This window comes from Bison bison, unplaced genomic scaffold (genome assembly GCF_000754665.1).
Source record: "Bison bison bison isolate TAMUID 2011002044 unplaced genomic scaffold, Bison_UMD1.0 scf7180017864353, whole genome shotgun sequence".
Classification (NCBI taxonomy): domain Eukaryota; kingdom Metazoa; phylum Chordata; class Mammalia; order Artiodactyla; family Bovidae; genus Bison; species Bison bison.
This window is the reverse complement of record NW_011494925.1, coordinates 168,632-168,836: the sequence shown is the minus strand read 5'-3', so window position 1 is coordinate 168,836 and position 205 is coordinate 168,632.

Sequence of the window (205 nt, the reverse complement as noted above, 5' to 3'; positions counted from 1 at the left end):
TCACTGCAGCCGTGAAATTCAAAGACACTTACTCCTTGGAAGAAAACCTATCACCAACCTAGACAGCATATTAAAAAGCAGAGACATTACTTTGCCAACAAAGGTCTGTCTAGTCAAAGCTATGGTTTTTCCAGTAGTCATGTATGGATGTGAGAGTTGGACTGTGAAGAAGGCTGAGTGCTGAAGAATTGATGCTTTTGAACTG